Consider the following 10,908-nt stretch of genomic DNA (forward strand, 5'->3'; position numbering starts at 1 on the left):
ATTTGCACAAAGTATGCTTTGAATTGCCCATAAATGTCGTCAAAACAGACTAACAAACGTCTAAGGCCATACCAGGTTGAAAGCACCCGATCTCGTTCGATCTCGGCAGTTAAGCAACCTCGGGCTTGGTTAGTACTTGGATGGGTGACCGCCTAGGAATACCAAGTGTTGTAGTCATTTTTCTGTTTACCCAAAGTATGCTTTGAATTGCCCATAAATGACGTCAAAACAGTCTAACAAACGTCTACGGCCATACCAGGTTGAAAGCACCCGATCTCGTTCGATCTCGGCAGTTAAGCAACCTCGGGCTTGGTTAGTACTTGGATGGGTGACCGCCTAGGAATACCAAGTGTTGTAGTCATTTTTCTGTTTACCCAAAGTTATGCTTTGAATTGCGCATAAATGTCGTCAAAACAGTCTAACAAACGTCTACGGCCATACCAGGTTGAAAGCACCCGATCTCGTTCGATCTCGGCAGTTAAGCAACCTCGGGCTTGGTTAGTACTTGGATGGGTGACCGCCTAGGAATACCAAGTGTTGTATTCATTTTACTATTTGCACAAAGCATGCTTTGAATTGCCCATGAATGTCGTCAAAACAGACTAACAAACGTCTACGGCCATACCAGGTTGAAAGCATCCGATCTCGTTCGATCTCGGCATTTAAGCAACCTCGGGCTTGGTTAGTACTTGGATGGGTGACCGCCTAGGAATACCAAGTGTTGTAGTCATTTTTCTGTTTACCCAAAGTATGCTTTGAATTGCGCATAAATGTCGTCAAAACAGACTAACAGACGTCTACGGCCATACCAGGTTGAAAGCACCCGATCTCGTTCGATCTCGGCAGTTAAGCAACCTCGGGCTTGGTTAGTACTTGGATGGGTGACCGCCTAGGAATACCAAGTGTTGTAGTCATTTTTCTGTTTACCCAAAGTTATGCTTTGAATTGCGCATAAATGTCGTCAAAACAGTCTAACAAACGTCTACGGCCATACCAGGTTGAAAGCACCCGATCTCGTTCGATCTCGGCAGTTAAGCAACCTCGGGCTTGGTTACTACTTGGATGGGTGACCGCCTAGGAATACCAAGTGTTGTAGTCATTTTTCTGTTTACCCAAAGTATGCTTTGAATTGCCCATAAATGTCGTCAAAACAGTCTAACAAACGTCTACGGCCATACCAGGTTGAAAGCACCCGATCTCGTTCGATCTGGGCAGTTAAGCAACCTCGGGCTTGGTTAGTACTTGGATGGGTGACCGCCTAGGAATACCAAGTGTTGTAGTCATTTTTCTGTTTACCCAAAGTTATGCTTTGAATTGCGCATAAATGTCGTCAAAACAGACTAACAAACGTCTACGGCCATACCAGGTTGAAAGCACCCGATCTCGTTCGATCTCGGCAGTTAAGCAACCTCGGGCGTGGTTAGTACTTGGATGGGTGACCGCCTAGGAATACCAAGTGTTGTAGTCATTTTTCTGTTTACCCAAAGTTATGCTTTGAATTGCGCATAAATGTCGTCAAAACAGTCTAAAAAACGTCTACGGCCATACCAGGTTGAAAGCACCCGATCTCGTTCGATCTCGGCAGTTAAGCAACCTCGGGCTTGGTTAGTACTTGGATGGGTGACCGCCTAGGAATACCAAGTGCTGTAGTCATTTTTCTGTTTACCCAAAGTATGCTTTGAATTGCGCATAAATGTCGTCAAAACAGTCTAACAAACGTCTACGGCCATACCAGGTTGAAAGCACACGATCTCGTTCGATCTCGGCAGTTAAGCAACATCGGGCTTGGTTAGTACTTGGATGGGTGACCGCCTAGGAATACCAAGTGTTGTAGTCATTTTTCTGTTTACCCAAAGTATGCTTTGAATTGCGCATAAATGTCGTCAAAACAGACTAACAAACGTCTACGGCCATACCAGGTTGAAAGCACCCGATCTCGTTCGATCTCGGCAGTTAAGCAACCTCGGGCTTGGTTAGTACTTGGATGGGTGACCGCCTAGGAATACCAAGTGTTGTAGTCATTTTTCTGTTTACCCAAAGTTATGCTTTGAATTGCGCATAAATGTCGTCAAAACAGTCTAACAAACGTCTACGGCCATACCAGGTTGAAAGCACCCGATCTCGTTCGATCTCGGCAGTTAAGCAACCTCGGGCTTGGTTACTACTTGGATGGGTGACCGCCTAGGAATACCAAGTGTTGTAGTCATTTTTCTGTTTACCCAAAGTATGCTTTGAATTGCCCATAAATGTCGTCAAAACAGTCTAACAAACGTCTACGGCCATACCAGGTTGAAAGCACCCGATCTCGTTCGATCTCGGCAGTTAAGCAACCTCGGGCTTGGTTAGTACTTGGATGGGTGACCGCCTAGGAATACCAAGTGTTGTAGTCATTTTTCTGTTTACCCAAAGTTATGCTTTGAATTGCGCATAAATGTCGTCAAAACAGACTAACAAACGTCTACGGCCATACCAGGTTGAAAGCACCCGATCTCGTTCGATCTCGGCAGTTAAGCAACCTCGGGCTTGGTTAGTACTTGGATGGGTGACCGCCTAGGAATACCAAGTGTTGTAGTCATTTTTCTGTTTACCCAAAGTTATGCTTTGAATTGCGCATAAATGTCGTCAAAACAGTCTAAAAAACGTCTACGGCCATACCAGGTTGAAAGCACCCGATCTCGTTCGATCTCGGCAGTTAAGCAACCTCGGGCTTGGTTAGTACTTGGATGGGTGACCGCCTAGGAATACCAAGTGCTGTAGTCATTTTTCTGTTTACCCAAAGTATGCTTTGAATTGCGCATAAATGTCGTCAAAACAGACTAACAAACGTCTACGGCCATACCAGGTTGAAAGCATCCGATCTCGTTCGATCTCGGCAGTTAAGCAACCTCGGGCTTGGTTAGTACTTGGATGGGTGACCGCCTAGGAATACCAAGTGTTGTATTCATTTTACTATTTGCACAAAGTATGCTTTGAATTGGCTGTAAATGTCGTCAAAACAGACTAACAAACGTCTACGGCCATACCAGATTGAAAGCACCCGATCTCGTTCGATCTCGGCAGTTAAGCAACCTCGGGCTTGGTTAGTACTTGGATGGGTGACCGCCTAGGAATACCAAGTGTTGTAGTCATTTTTCTGTTTACCCAAAGTATGCTTTGAATTGGGCATAAATGTCGTCAAAACAATCTAACAAACGTCTACGGCCATACCAGGTTGAAAGCACCCGATCTCGTTCGATCTCGGCAGTTAAGCAACCTCGGGCTTGGTTAGTACTTGGATGGGTGACCGCCTAGGAATACCAAGTGTTGTAGTCATTTTTCTGTTTACCCAAAGTTATGCTTTGAATTGCGCATAAATGTCGTCAAAACAGTCTAACAAACGTCTACGGCCATACCAGGTTGAAAGCACCCGATCTCGTTCGATCTCGGCAGTTAAGCAACCTCGGGCTTGGTTAGTACTTGGATGGGTGACCGCCTAGGAATACCAAGTGTTGTAGTCATTTTTCTGTTTACCCAAAGTTATGCTTTGAATTGCGCATAAATGTCGTCAAAACAGTCTAACAAACGTCTACGGCCATACCAGGTTGAAAGCACCCGATCTCGTTCGATCTCGGCAGTTAAGCAACCTCGGGCTTGGTTAGTACTTGGATGGGTGACCGCCTAGGAATACCAAGTGTTGTAGTCATTTTTCTGTTTACCCAAAGTATGCTTTGAATTGCGCATAAATGTCGTCAAAACAGACTAACAAACGTCTACGGCCATACCAGGTTGAAAGCACCCGATCTCGTTCGATCTCGGCAGTTAAGCAACCTCGGGCTTGGTTAGTACTTGGATGGGTGACCGCCTAGGAATACCAAGTGTTGTAGTCATTTTTCTGTTTACCCAAAGTTATGCTTTGAATTGCGCATAAATGTCGTCAAAACAGTCTAACAAACGTCTACGGCCATACCAGGTTGAAAGCACCCGATCTCGTTCGATCTCGGCAGTTAAGCAACCTCGGGCTTGGTTACTACTTGGATGGGTGACCGCCTAGGAATACCAAGTGTTGTAGTCATTTTTCTGTTTACCCAAAGTATGCTTTGAATTGCCCATAAATGTCGTCAAAACAGTCTAACAAACGTCTACGGCCATACCAGGTTGAAAGCACCCGATCTCGTTCGATCTCGGCAGTTAAGCAACCTCGGGCTTGGTTAGTACTTGGATGGGTGACCGCCTAGGAATACCAAGTGTTGTAGTCATTTTTCTGTTTACCCAAAGTTATGCTTTGAATTGCGCATAAATGTCGTCAAAACAGACTAACAAACGTCTACGGCCATACCAGGTTGAAAGCACCCGATCTCGTTCGATCTCGGCAGTTAAGCAACTTCGGGCTTGGTTAGTACTTGGATGGGTGACCGCCTAGGAATACCAAGTGTTGTAGTCATTTTTCTGTTTACCCAAAGTTATGCTTTGAATTGCGCATAAATGTCGTCAAAACAGACTAACAAACGTCTACGGCCATACCAGGTTGAAAGCACCCGATCTCGTTCGATCTCGGCAGTTAAGCAACCTCGGGCTTGGTTAGTACTTGGATGGGTGACCGCCTAGGAATACCAAGTGTTGTAGTCATTTTTCTGTTTACCCAAAGTATGCTTTGAATTGGGCATAAATGTCGTCAAAACAGTCTAACAAACGTCTACGGCAATACCAGGTTGAAAGCACCCGATCTCGTTCGATCTCGGCAGTTAAGCAACCTCGGGCTTGGTTAGTACTTGGATGGGTGACCGCCTAGGAATACCAAGTGTTGTTGTCATTTTTCTGTTTACCCAATGTTATGCTTTGAATTGCGCATAAATGTCGTCAAAACAGTCTAACAAACGTCTACGGCCATACCAGGTTGAAAGCACCCGATCTCGTTCGATCTCGGCAGTTAAGCAACCTCGGGCTTGGTTAGTACTTGGATGGGTGACCGCCTAGGAATACCAAGTGTTGTAGTCATTTTTCTGTTTACCCAAAGTATGCTTTGAATTGAGCATAAATGTCGTCAAAACAGTCTAACAAACGTCTACGGCCATACCAGGTTGAAAGCACCCGATCTCGTTCGATCTCGGCAGTTAAGCAACCTCGGGCTTGGTTAGTACTTGGATGGGTGACCGCCTAGGAATACCAAGTGTTGTAGTCATTTTTCTGTTTACCCAAAGTTATGCTTTGAATTGCGCATAAATCTCGTCAAAAGAGTCCAACAAACGTCTACGGCCATACCAGGTTGAAAGCACCCGATCTCGTTCGATCTCGGCAGTTAAGCAACCTCGGGCTTGGTTAGTACTTGGATGGGTGACCGCCTAGGAATACCAAGTGTTGTAGTCATTTTTCTGTTTACCCAAAGTATGCTTTGAATTGCCCATAAATCTCGTCAAAACAGTCTAACAAACGTCTACGGCCATACCAGGTTGAAAGCACCCGATCTCGTTCGATCTCGGCAGTTAAGCAACCTCGGGCTTGGTTAGTACTTGGATGGGTGACCGCCTAGGAATACCAAGTGTTGTAGTCATTTTTCTGTTTACCCAAAGTTATGCTTTGAATTGCGCATAAATGTCGTCAAAACAGTCTAACAAACGTCTACGGCCATACCAGGTTGAAAGCACCCGATCTCGTTCCATCTCGGCAGTTAAGCAACCTCGGGCTTGGTTAGTACTTGGATGGGTGACCGCCTAGGAATACCAAGTGTTGTAGTCATTTTTCTGTTTACCCAAAGTATGCTTTGAATTGCGCATAAATGTCGTCAAAACAGACTAACAAACGTCTACGGCCATACCAGGTTGAAAGCACCCGATCCCGTTCGATCTCGGCAGTTAAGCAACCTCGGGCTTGGTTAGTACTTGGATGGGTGACCGCCTAGGAATACCAAGTGTTGCAGTCATTTTTCTGTTTACCCAAAGTTATGCTTTGAATTGCGCATAAATGTCGTCAAAACAGTCTAACAAACGTCTACGGCCATACCAGGTTGAAAGCACCCGATCTCGTTCGATCTCGGCAGTTAAGCAACCTCGGGCTTGGTTACTACTTGGATGGGTGACCGCCTAGGAATACCAAGTGTTGTAGTCATTTTTCTGTTTACCCAAAGTTATGCTTTGAATTGCGCATAAATGTCGTCAAAACAGTCTAACAAACGTCTACGGCCATACCAGGTTGAAAGCACCCGATCTCGTTCGATCTCGGCAGTTAAGCAACCTCGGGCTTGGTTAGTACTTGGATGGGTGACCGCCTAGGAATACCAAGTGTTGTAGTCATTTTTCTGTTTACCCAAAGTTATGCTTTGAATTGCGCATAAATCTCGTCAAAACAGTCTAACAAACGTCTACGGCCATACCAGGTTGAAAGCACCCGATCTCGTTCGATCTCGGCAGTTAAGCAACCTCGGGCTTGGTTAGTACTTGGATGGGTGACCGCCTAGGAATACCAAGTGTTGTAGTCATTTTTCTGTTTTCCCAAAGTATGCTTTGAATTGCGCATAAATGTCGTCAAAACAGACTAACAAACGTCTACGGCCATACCAGGTTGAAAGCACCCGATCTCGTTCGATCTCGGCAGTTAAGCAACCTCAGGCTTGGTTAGTACTTGGATGGGTGACCGCATAGGAATCCCAAGTGTTGTAGTCATTTTTCTGTTTACCCAAAGTTATGCTTTGAATTGCGCATAAATGTCGTCAAAACAGACTAACAAACGTCTACGGCCATACCAGGTTGAAAGCACCCGATCTCGTTCGATCTCGGCAGTTAAGCAACCTCGGGCTTGGTTAGTACTTGGATGGGTGACCGCCTAGGAATACCAAGTGTTGTAGTCATTTTTCTGTTTACCCAAAGTTATGCTTTGAATTGCGCATAAATGTCGTCAAAACAGACTAACAAACGTCTACGGCCATACCAGGTTGAAAGCACCCGATCTCGTTCGATCTCGGCAGTTAAGCAACCTCGGGCTTGGTTAGTACTTGGATGGGTGACCGCCTAGGAATACCAAGTGTTGTAGTCATTTTTCTGTTTACCCAAAGTATGCTTTGAATTGGGCATAAATGTCGTCAAAACCGTTTAACAAACGTCTACGGCAATACCAGGTTGAAAGCACCCGATCTCGTTGGATCTCGGCAGTTAAGCAACCTCGGGCTTGGTTAGTACTTGGATGGGTGACCGCCTAGGAATACCAAGTGTTGTTGTCATTTTTCTGTTTACCCAAAGTTATGCTTTGAATTGCCCATAAATGTCGTCAAAACAGTCTAACAAACGTCTACGGCCATACCAGGTTGAAAGCACCCGATCTCGTTCGATCTCGGCAGTTAAGCAACCTCGGGCTTGGTTAGTACTTGGATGGGTGACCGCCTAGGAATACCAAGTGTTGTAGTCATTTTTCTGTTTACCCAAAGTATGCTTTGAATTGAGCATAAATGTCGTCAAAACAGTCTAACAAACGTCTACGGCCATACCAGGTTGAAAGCACCCGATCTCGTTCGATCTCGGCAGTTAAGCAACCTCGGGCTTGGTTAGTACTTGGATGGGTGACCGCCTAGGAATACCAAGTGTTGTAGTCATTTTTCTGTTTACCCAAAGTTATGCTTTGAATTGCGCATAAATCTCGTCAAAACAGTCCAACAAACGACTACGGCCATACCAGGTTGAAAGCACCCGATCTCGTTCGATCTCGGCAGTTAAGCAACCTCGGGCTTGGTTAGTACTTGGATGGGTGACCGCCTAGGAATACCAAGTGTTGTAGTCATTTTTCTGTTTACCCAAAGTATGCTTTGAATTGCCCATAAATCTCGTCAAAACAGTCTAACAAACGTCTACGGCCATACCAGGTTGAAAGCACCCGATCTCGTTCGATCTCGGCAGTTAAGCAACCTCGGGCTTGGTTAGTACTTGGATGGGTGACCGCCTAGGAATACCAAGTGTTGTAGTCATTTTTCTGTTTACCCAAAGTTATGCTTTGAATTGCGCATAAATGTCGTCAAAACAGTCTAACAAACGTCTACGGCCATACCAGGTTGAAAGCACCCGATCTCGTTCGATCTCGGCAGTTAAGCAACCTCGGGCTTGGTTAGTACTTGGATGGGTGACCGCCTAGTAATACCAAGTGTTGTAGTCATTTTTCTGTTTACCCAAAGTATGCTTTGAATTGCGCATAAATGTCGTCAAAACAGACTAACAAACGTCTACGGCCATACCAGGTTGAAAGCACCCGATCTCGTTCGATCTCGGCAGTTAAGCAACCTCGGGCTTGGTTAGTACTTGGATGGGTGACCGCCTAGGAATACCAAGTGTTGTAGTCATTTTTCTGTTTACCCAAAGTTATGCTTTGAATTGCGCATAAATGTCGTCAAAACAGTCTAACAAACGTCTACGGCCATACCAGGTTGAAAGCACCCGATCTCGTTCGATCTCGGCAGTTAAGCAACCTCGGGCTTGGTTACTACTTGGATGGGTGACCGCCTAGGAATACCAAGTGTTGTAGTCATTTTTCTGTTTACACAAAGTATGCTTTGAATTGCCCATAAATGTCGTCAAAACAGTCTAACAAACGTCTACGGCCATACCAGGTTGAAAGCACCCGATCTCGTTCGATCTCGGCAGTTAAGCAACCTCGGGCTTGGTTAGTACTTGGATGGGTGACCGCCTAGGAATACCATGTGTTGTAGTCATTTTTCTGTTTACCCAAAGTTATGCTTTGAATTGCGCATAAATGTCGTCAAAACAGTCTAACAAACGTCTACGGCCATACCAGGTTGAAAGCACCCGATCTCGTTCGATCTCGGCAGTTAAGCAACCTCGGGCTTGGTTAGTTCTTTGTATGGGTGACCGCCTAGGAATACCAAGTGTTGTAGTCATTTTTCTGTTTACCCAAAGTATGCTTTGAATTGCGCATAAATGTCGTCAAAACAGACTAACAAACCTCTACGGCCATACCAGGTTGAAAGCACCCGATCTCCTTCGATCTCGGCAGTTAAGCAACCTCGGGCTTGGTTAGTACTTGGATGGGTGACCGCCTAGGAATACCAAGTGTTGTAGTCATTTTTCTGTTTATACAAAGTATGCTTTGAATTGCGCATAAAGATCGTCATAACAGACTAACAAACGTCTACGGCCATACCAGGTTGAAAGCACCCGATCTCGTTCGATCTCGGCAGTTAAGCAACCTCGTGGTTGGTTAGTACTTGGATGGGTGACCGCCTAGGAATACCAAGTGTTGTAGTCATTTTTCTGTTTACCCAAAGTTATGCTTTGAATTGCGCATAAATGTCGTCAAAACAGTCTAACAAACGTCTACGGCCATACCAGGTTGAAAGCACCCGATCTCGTTCGATCTCGGCAGTTAAGCAACCTCGGGCTTGGTTAGTACTTGGATGGGTGACCGCCTAGGAATACCAAGTGTTGTAGTCATTTTTCTGTTTACCCAAAGTTATGCTTTGAATTGCGCATAAATGTCGTCAAAACAGTCTAACAAACGTCTACGGCCATACCAGGTTGAAAGCACCCGATCTCGTTCGATCTCGGCAGTTAAGCAACCTCGGGCTTGGTTAGTACTTGGATGGGTGACCGCCTAGGAATACCAAGTGTTGTAGTCATTTTTCTGTTTACCCAAAGTATGCTTTGAATTGCGCATAAATGTCGTCAAAACAGACTAACAAACGTCTACGGCCATACCAGGTTGAAAGCATCCGATCTCGTTCGATCTCGGCAGTTAAGCAACCTCGGGCTTGGTTAGTACTTGGATGGGTGACCGCCTAGGAATACCAAGTGTTGTATTCATTTTACTATTTGCACAAAGTATGCTTTGAATTGCCTATAAATGTCGTCAAAACAGACTAACAAACGTCTACGGCCATACCAGGTTGAAAGCACCCGATCTCGTTCGATCTCGGCAGTTAAGCAACCTCGGGCTTGGTTAGTACTTGGATGGGTGACCGCCTAGGAATACCAAGTGTTGTAGTCATTTTTCTGTTTACCCAAAGTATGCTTTGAATTGGGCATAAATGTCGTCAAAACAGTCTAACAAACGTCTACGGCCATACCAGGTTGAAAGCACCCGATCTCGTTCGATCTCGGCAGTTAAGCAACCTCGGGCTTGGTTAGTACTTGGATGGGTGACCGCCTAGGAATACCAAGTGTTGTAGTCATTTTTCTGTTTACCCAAAGTATGCTTTGAATTGAGCATAAATGTCGTCAAAACAGTCTAACAAACGTCTACGGCCATACCAGGTTGAAAGCACCCGATCTCGTTCGATCTCGGCAGTTAAGCAACCTCGGGCTTGGTTAGTACTTGGATGGGTGACCGCCTAGGAATACCAAGTGTTGTAGTCATTTTTCTGTTTACCCAAAGTTATGCTTTGAATTGCGCATAAATGTCGTCAAAACAGTCCAACAAACGTCTACGGCCATACCAGGTTGAAAGCACCCGATCTCGTTCGATCTCGGCAGTTAAGCAACCTCGGGCTTGGTTAGTACTTGGATGGGTGACCGCCTAGGAATACCAAGTGTTGTAGTCATTTTTCTGTTTACCCAAAGTATGCTTTGAATTGCCCATAAATCTCGCCAAAACAGTCTAACAAACGTCTACGGCCATACCAGGTTGAAAGCACCCGATCTCGTTCGATCTCGGCAGTTAAGCAACCTCGGGCTTGGTTAGTACTTGGATGGGTGACCGCCTAGGAATACCAAGTGTTGTAGTCATTTTTCTGTTTACCCAAAGTTATGCTTTGAATTGCGCATAAATGTCGTCAAAACAGTCTAACAAACGTCTACGGCCATACCAGGTTGAAAGCACCCGATCTCGTTCGATCTCGGCAGTTAAGCAACCTCGGGCTTGGTTAGTACTTGGATGGGTGACCGCCTAGGAATACCAAGTGTTGTAGTCATTTTTCTGTTTACCCAAAGTATGCTTTGA

The 10,908-nt window shown here is 45.3% G+C and overlaps 59 non-coding genes across 59 annotated transcripts; all 59 read left to right on the top strand.

Moving 5' to 3' along the window:
• Positions 1-58: 58 nt before the first annotated feature.
• LOC145891423 (5S ribosomal RNA) lies at positions 59-177 on the top strand. The gene has a single exon (XR_014400216.1). It is a non-coding gene; the product is annotated as a 5S ribosomal RNA (ribosomal RNA).
• A 65-nt stretch (positions 178-242) lies between these two features.
• Positions 243-361, top strand: LOC145891911 (5S ribosomal RNA). The gene has a single exon (XR_014400679.1). It is a non-coding gene; the product is annotated as a 5S ribosomal RNA (ribosomal RNA).
• A 66-nt stretch (positions 362-427) lies between these two features.
• On the top strand, positions 428-546 carry LOC145891097 (5S ribosomal RNA). The gene has a single exon (XR_014399910.1). It is a non-coding gene; the product is annotated as a 5S ribosomal RNA (ribosomal RNA).
• Positions 547-611: 65 nt separating this feature from the next.
• LOC145891822 (5S ribosomal RNA) lies at positions 612-730 on the top strand. Its single transcript, XR_014400594.1, has one exon. It is a non-coding gene; the product is annotated as a 5S ribosomal RNA (ribosomal RNA).
• Positions 731-795: 65 nt separating this feature from the next.
• Positions 796-914, top strand: LOC145891923 (5S ribosomal RNA). The gene has a single exon (XR_014400691.1). It is a non-coding gene; the product is annotated as a 5S ribosomal RNA (ribosomal RNA).
• A 66-nt stretch (positions 915-980) lies between these two features.
• LOC145891275 (5S ribosomal RNA) lies at positions 981-1,099 on the top strand. The gene has a single exon (XR_014400077.1). It is a non-coding gene; the product is annotated as a 5S ribosomal RNA (ribosomal RNA).
• Positions 1,100-1,164: 65 nt separating this feature from the next.
• On the top strand, positions 1,165-1,283 carry LOC145891683 (5S ribosomal RNA). The gene has a single exon (XR_014400460.1). It is a non-coding gene; the product is annotated as a 5S ribosomal RNA (ribosomal RNA).
• A 66-nt stretch (positions 1,284-1,349) lies between these two features.
• On the top strand, positions 1,350-1,468 carry LOC145891163 (5S ribosomal RNA). The gene has a single exon (XR_014399973.1). It is a non-coding gene; the product is annotated as a 5S ribosomal RNA (ribosomal RNA).
• Positions 1,469-1,534: 66 nt separating this feature from the next.
• On the top strand, positions 1,535-1,653 carry LOC145891509 (5S ribosomal RNA). The gene has a single exon (XR_014400296.1). It is a non-coding gene; the product is annotated as a 5S ribosomal RNA (ribosomal RNA).
• Positions 1,654-1,718: 65 nt separating this feature from the next.
• Positions 1,719-1,837, top strand: LOC145892019 (5S ribosomal RNA). The gene has a single exon (XR_014400782.1). It is a non-coding gene; the product is annotated as a 5S ribosomal RNA (ribosomal RNA).
• A 65-nt stretch (positions 1,838-1,902) lies between these two features.
• LOC145891935 (5S ribosomal RNA) lies at positions 1,903-2,021 on the top strand. Its single transcript, XR_014400702.1, has one exon. It is a non-coding gene; the product is annotated as a 5S ribosomal RNA (ribosomal RNA).
• A 66-nt stretch (positions 2,022-2,087) lies between these two features.
• On the top strand, positions 2,088-2,206 carry LOC145891276 (5S ribosomal RNA). The gene has a single exon (XR_014400078.1). It is a non-coding gene; the product is annotated as a 5S ribosomal RNA (ribosomal RNA).
• Positions 2,207-2,271: 65 nt separating this feature from the next.
• On the top strand, positions 2,272-2,390 carry LOC145891947 (5S ribosomal RNA). Its single transcript, XR_014400713.1, has one exon. It is a non-coding gene; the product is annotated as a 5S ribosomal RNA (ribosomal RNA).
• A 66-nt stretch (positions 2,391-2,456) lies between these two features.
• Positions 2,457-2,575, top strand: LOC145891959 (5S ribosomal RNA). Its single transcript, XR_014400724.1, has one exon. It is a non-coding gene; the product is annotated as a 5S ribosomal RNA (ribosomal RNA).
• Positions 2,576-2,641: 66 nt separating this feature from the next.
• Positions 2,642-2,760, top strand: LOC145891627 (5S ribosomal RNA). The gene has a single exon (XR_014400407.1). It is a non-coding gene; the product is annotated as a 5S ribosomal RNA (ribosomal RNA).
• Positions 2,761-2,825: 65 nt separating this feature from the next.
• On the top strand, positions 2,826-2,944 carry LOC145891581 (5S ribosomal RNA). Its single transcript, XR_014400365.1, has one exon. It is a non-coding gene; the product is annotated as a 5S ribosomal RNA (ribosomal RNA).
• Positions 2,945-3,009: 65 nt separating this feature from the next.
• On the top strand, positions 3,010-3,128 carry LOC145891149 (5S ribosomal RNA). The gene has a single exon (XR_014399960.1). It is a non-coding gene; the product is annotated as a 5S ribosomal RNA (ribosomal RNA).
• Positions 3,129-3,193: 65 nt separating this feature from the next.
• Positions 3,194-3,312, top strand: LOC145891970 (5S ribosomal RNA). The gene has a single exon (XR_014400735.1). It is a non-coding gene; the product is annotated as a 5S ribosomal RNA (ribosomal RNA).
• Positions 3,313-3,378: 66 nt separating this feature from the next.
• On the top strand, positions 3,379-3,497 carry LOC145891983 (5S ribosomal RNA). Its single transcript, XR_014400747.1, has one exon. It is a non-coding gene; the product is annotated as a 5S ribosomal RNA (ribosomal RNA).
• A 66-nt stretch (positions 3,498-3,563) lies between these two features.
• On the top strand, positions 3,564-3,682 carry LOC145891994 (5S ribosomal RNA). The gene has a single exon (XR_014400758.1). It is a non-coding gene; the product is annotated as a 5S ribosomal RNA (ribosomal RNA).
• Positions 3,683-3,747: 65 nt separating this feature from the next.
• On the top strand, positions 3,748-3,866 carry LOC145892005 (5S ribosomal RNA). The gene has a single exon (XR_014400769.1). It is a non-coding gene; the product is annotated as a 5S ribosomal RNA (ribosomal RNA).
• Positions 3,867-3,932: 66 nt separating this feature from the next.
• LOC145891277 (5S ribosomal RNA) lies at positions 3,933-4,051 on the top strand. The gene has a single exon (XR_014400079.1). It is a non-coding gene; the product is annotated as a 5S ribosomal RNA (ribosomal RNA).
• Positions 4,052-4,116: 65 nt separating this feature from the next.
• On the top strand, positions 4,117-4,235 carry LOC145892016 (5S ribosomal RNA). The gene has a single exon (XR_014400780.1). It is a non-coding gene; the product is annotated as a 5S ribosomal RNA (ribosomal RNA).
• Positions 4,236-4,301: 66 nt separating this feature from the next.
• On the top strand, positions 4,302-4,420 carry LOC145891056 (5S ribosomal RNA). Its single transcript, XR_014399871.1, has one exon. It is a non-coding gene; the product is annotated as a 5S ribosomal RNA (ribosomal RNA).
• Positions 4,421-4,486: 66 nt separating this feature from the next.
• Positions 4,487-4,605, top strand: LOC145892028 (5S ribosomal RNA). The gene has a single exon (XR_014400791.1). It is a non-coding gene; the product is annotated as a 5S ribosomal RNA (ribosomal RNA).
• Positions 4,606-4,670: 65 nt separating this feature from the next.
• On the top strand, positions 4,671-4,789 carry LOC145891402 (5S ribosomal RNA). The gene has a single exon (XR_014400196.1). It is a non-coding gene; the product is annotated as a 5S ribosomal RNA (ribosomal RNA).
• A 66-nt stretch (positions 4,790-4,855) lies between these two features.
• Positions 4,856-4,974, top strand: LOC145892040 (5S ribosomal RNA). Its single transcript, XR_014400802.1, has one exon. It is a non-coding gene; the product is annotated as a 5S ribosomal RNA (ribosomal RNA).
• A 65-nt stretch (positions 4,975-5,039) lies between these two features.
• LOC145892052 (5S ribosomal RNA) lies at positions 5,040-5,158 on the top strand. Its single transcript, XR_014400813.1, has one exon. It is a non-coding gene; the product is annotated as a 5S ribosomal RNA (ribosomal RNA).
• Positions 5,159-5,224: 66 nt separating this feature from the next.
• LOC145892063 (5S ribosomal RNA) lies at positions 5,225-5,343 on the top strand. Its single transcript, XR_014400824.1, has one exon. It is a non-coding gene; the product is annotated as a 5S ribosomal RNA (ribosomal RNA).
• Positions 5,344-5,408: 65 nt separating this feature from the next.
• On the top strand, positions 5,409-5,527 carry LOC145892076 (5S ribosomal RNA). The gene has a single exon (XR_014400835.1). It is a non-coding gene; the product is annotated as a 5S ribosomal RNA (ribosomal RNA).
• A 66-nt stretch (positions 5,528-5,593) lies between these two features.
• Positions 5,594-5,712, top strand: LOC145891804 (5S ribosomal RNA). Its single transcript, XR_014400577.1, has one exon. It is a non-coding gene; the product is annotated as a 5S ribosomal RNA (ribosomal RNA).
• A 65-nt stretch (positions 5,713-5,777) lies between these two features.
• LOC145890952 (5S ribosomal RNA) lies at positions 5,778-5,896 on the top strand. The gene has a single exon (XR_014399774.1). It is a non-coding gene; the product is annotated as a 5S ribosomal RNA (ribosomal RNA).
• Positions 5,897-5,962: 66 nt separating this feature from the next.
• On the top strand, positions 5,963-6,081 carry LOC145891279 (5S ribosomal RNA). Its single transcript, XR_014400081.1, has one exon. It is a non-coding gene; the product is annotated as a 5S ribosomal RNA (ribosomal RNA).
• Positions 6,082-6,147: 66 nt separating this feature from the next.
• LOC145892088 (5S ribosomal RNA) lies at positions 6,148-6,266 on the top strand. The gene has a single exon (XR_014400846.1). It is a non-coding gene; the product is annotated as a 5S ribosomal RNA (ribosomal RNA).
• A 66-nt stretch (positions 6,267-6,332) lies between these two features.
• LOC145892100 (5S ribosomal RNA) lies at positions 6,333-6,451 on the top strand. The gene has a single exon (XR_014400858.1). It is a non-coding gene; the product is annotated as a 5S ribosomal RNA (ribosomal RNA).
• A 65-nt stretch (positions 6,452-6,516) lies between these two features.
• Positions 6,517-6,635, top strand: LOC145891478 (5S ribosomal RNA). Its single transcript, XR_014400267.1, has one exon. It is a non-coding gene; the product is annotated as a 5S ribosomal RNA (ribosomal RNA).
• A 66-nt stretch (positions 6,636-6,701) lies between these two features.
• Positions 6,702-6,820, top strand: LOC145892111 (5S ribosomal RNA). Its single transcript, XR_014400869.1, has one exon. It is a non-coding gene; the product is annotated as a 5S ribosomal RNA (ribosomal RNA).
• Positions 6,821-6,886: 66 nt separating this feature from the next.
• On the top strand, positions 6,887-7,005 carry LOC145892123 (5S ribosomal RNA). Its single transcript, XR_014400880.1, has one exon. It is a non-coding gene; the product is annotated as a 5S ribosomal RNA (ribosomal RNA).
• Positions 7,006-7,070: 65 nt separating this feature from the next.
• LOC145891738 (5S ribosomal RNA) lies at positions 7,071-7,189 on the top strand. Its single transcript, XR_014400513.1, has one exon. It is a non-coding gene; the product is annotated as a 5S ribosomal RNA (ribosomal RNA).
• A 66-nt stretch (positions 7,190-7,255) lies between these two features.
• Positions 7,256-7,374, top strand: LOC145892134 (5S ribosomal RNA). The gene has a single exon (XR_014400891.1). It is a non-coding gene; the product is annotated as a 5S ribosomal RNA (ribosomal RNA).
• Positions 7,375-7,439: 65 nt separating this feature from the next.
• LOC145892146 (5S ribosomal RNA) lies at positions 7,440-7,558 on the top strand. The gene has a single exon (XR_014400902.1). It is a non-coding gene; the product is annotated as a 5S ribosomal RNA (ribosomal RNA).
• A 66-nt stretch (positions 7,559-7,624) lies between these two features.
• On the top strand, positions 7,625-7,743 carry LOC145893057 (5S ribosomal RNA). Its single transcript, XR_014401435.1, has one exon. It is a non-coding gene; the product is annotated as a 5S ribosomal RNA (ribosomal RNA).
• A 65-nt stretch (positions 7,744-7,808) lies between these two features.
• On the top strand, positions 7,809-7,927 carry LOC145892158 (5S ribosomal RNA). Its single transcript, XR_014400913.1, has one exon. It is a non-coding gene; the product is annotated as a 5S ribosomal RNA (ribosomal RNA).
• Positions 7,928-7,993: 66 nt separating this feature from the next.
• LOC145891442 (5S ribosomal RNA) lies at positions 7,994-8,112 on the top strand. Its single transcript, XR_014400232.1, has one exon. It is a non-coding gene; the product is annotated as a 5S ribosomal RNA (ribosomal RNA).
• A 65-nt stretch (positions 8,113-8,177) lies between these two features.
• On the top strand, positions 8,178-8,296 carry LOC145892170 (5S ribosomal RNA). The gene has a single exon (XR_014400924.1). It is a non-coding gene; the product is annotated as a 5S ribosomal RNA (ribosomal RNA).
• Positions 8,297-8,362: 66 nt separating this feature from the next.
• Positions 8,363-8,481, top strand: LOC145891281 (5S ribosomal RNA). The gene has a single exon (XR_014400082.1). It is a non-coding gene; the product is annotated as a 5S ribosomal RNA (ribosomal RNA).
• A 65-nt stretch (positions 8,482-8,546) lies between these two features.
• LOC145891074 (5S ribosomal RNA) lies at positions 8,547-8,665 on the top strand. The gene has a single exon (XR_014399888.1). It is a non-coding gene; the product is annotated as a 5S ribosomal RNA (ribosomal RNA).
• A 66-nt stretch (positions 8,666-8,731) lies between these two features.
• LOC145892206 (5S ribosomal RNA) lies at positions 8,732-8,851 on the top strand. The gene has a single exon (XR_014400958.1). It is a non-coding gene; the product is annotated as a 5S ribosomal RNA (ribosomal RNA).
• A 65-nt stretch (positions 8,852-8,916) lies between these two features.
• Positions 8,917-9,035, top strand: LOC145891554 (5S ribosomal RNA). Its single transcript, XR_014400339.1, has one exon. It is a non-coding gene; the product is annotated as a 5S ribosomal RNA (ribosomal RNA).
• Positions 9,036-9,100: 65 nt separating this feature from the next.
• On the top strand, positions 9,101-9,219 carry LOC145892177 (5S ribosomal RNA). Its single transcript, XR_014400931.1, has one exon. It is a non-coding gene; the product is annotated as a 5S ribosomal RNA (ribosomal RNA).
• Positions 9,220-9,285: 66 nt separating this feature from the next.
• Positions 9,286-9,404, top strand: LOC145892181 (5S ribosomal RNA). The gene has a single exon (XR_014400935.1). It is a non-coding gene; the product is annotated as a 5S ribosomal RNA (ribosomal RNA).
• A 66-nt stretch (positions 9,405-9,470) lies between these two features.
• Positions 9,471-9,589, top strand: LOC145892193 (5S ribosomal RNA). The gene has a single exon (XR_014400946.1). It is a non-coding gene; the product is annotated as a 5S ribosomal RNA (ribosomal RNA).
• A 65-nt stretch (positions 9,590-9,654) lies between these two features.
• On the top strand, positions 9,655-9,773 carry LOC145891582 (5S ribosomal RNA). The gene has a single exon (XR_014400366.1). It is a non-coding gene; the product is annotated as a 5S ribosomal RNA (ribosomal RNA).
• Positions 9,774-9,838: 65 nt separating this feature from the next.
• On the top strand, positions 9,839-9,957 carry LOC145892205 (5S ribosomal RNA). Its single transcript, XR_014400957.1, has one exon. It is a non-coding gene; the product is annotated as a 5S ribosomal RNA (ribosomal RNA).
• Positions 9,958-10,022: 65 nt separating this feature from the next.
• On the top strand, positions 10,023-10,141 carry LOC145892218 (5S ribosomal RNA). Its single transcript, XR_014400969.1, has one exon. It is a non-coding gene; the product is annotated as a 5S ribosomal RNA (ribosomal RNA).
• Positions 10,142-10,206: 65 nt separating this feature from the next.
• LOC145892230 (5S ribosomal RNA) lies at positions 10,207-10,325 on the top strand. Its single transcript, XR_014400977.1, has one exon. It is a non-coding gene; the product is annotated as a 5S ribosomal RNA (ribosomal RNA).
• Positions 10,326-10,391: 66 nt separating this feature from the next.
• On the top strand, positions 10,392-10,510 carry LOC145892242 (5S ribosomal RNA). The gene has a single exon (XR_014400988.1). It is a non-coding gene; the product is annotated as a 5S ribosomal RNA (ribosomal RNA).
• A 65-nt stretch (positions 10,511-10,575) lies between these two features.
• On the top strand, positions 10,576-10,694 carry LOC145892253 (5S ribosomal RNA). Its single transcript, XR_014400999.1, has one exon. It is a non-coding gene; the product is annotated as a 5S ribosomal RNA (ribosomal RNA).
• Positions 10,695-10,760: 66 nt separating this feature from the next.
• Positions 10,761-10,879, top strand: LOC145892265 (5S ribosomal RNA). Its single transcript, XR_014401008.1, has one exon. It is a non-coding gene; the product is annotated as a 5S ribosomal RNA (ribosomal RNA).
• Positions 10,880-10,908: the final 29 nt, after the last annotated feature.

The sequence above is a fragment of the Ascidia mentula genome, chromosome 2, assembly GCF_947561715.1.
Source record: "Ascidia mentula chromosome 2, kaAscMent1.1, whole genome shotgun sequence".
Classification (NCBI taxonomy): Eukaryota; Metazoa; Chordata; class Ascidiacea; order Phlebobranchia; family Ascidiidae; genus Ascidia; species Ascidia mentula.